Consider the following 830-nt stretch of genomic DNA (forward strand, 5'->3'; position numbering starts at 1 on the left):
GAAATCCATCAGTGACATGGAGGCCCTGGCTCTGCACAACATCCCGTGCACTCCGACCTGAGGATAAAGACTGACCTAGGCAGGGAGTCCACTGCGTCTCTCCCGAGTCTGAGAGGAAAGGACTGAGCAAGGATCTTGACCTTCCTCAGATTTGACCCCAGTGATATCAGCAGTGTCCACCGATCGTGCATGGTGCTGTGTCTGGTCCTCTCAAGGATGCATCATCAACCACAACAGAACCACGACAATGGAAGATGGAAAAAGCTGTGTTCTGAGGGGTTGGAGAACAGCAAGAACACCGGAGACAGCTCTGTGGGGGACGCTGCGTCCTGTGGAGAGGCCAGGCACACAGAGGAGTCAGGGCCTGAGCTCCACAGCTGCTCCTGTGACTGCCATGACCTCAGTGTGTGCCCAGCGCCCCCTGCTGGTGCTGACTGAGCATGACCCCAGTGTGTGCCCAGCGCCCCCTGCTGGTGCTGAGCGCCCTGCAGGGAGGTTTGTGTCTGGCCCACACTGGATTTCCTGCACTGTGTGTCTAGCACAGTAATAGACGGCCGTGTCCTCCACTCTCAGGCTGTTCATCTGCAGGTGAAGTGTGTTCTTGCTGTTGTCTCTGGAGATGGTGAACCGGCCCTTCACAGAGTCTGGATACCATGTGCTACCACCATTAGGGTGAATTTCTGCAACCCACTCCAGCCCCTTCCCTGGAGCCTGGCGGACCCAGTTCATGTAATTACTACTGAAGGTGAATCCAGAGGCTGCACAGGAGAGTCTCAGGGACCCCCCAGGCTGCACCAAGCCTCCCCCAGACTCCACCAGCTGCACCTCAC

Source organism: Dipodomys ordii, unplaced genomic scaffold (genome assembly GCF_000151885.1).
Source record: "Dipodomys ordii isolate 6190 unplaced genomic scaffold, Dord_2.0 Scaffold337, whole genome shotgun sequence".
NCBI classification, from domain to species: domain Eukaryota; kingdom Metazoa; phylum Chordata; class Mammalia; order Rodentia; family Heteromyidae; genus Dipodomys; species Dipodomys ordii.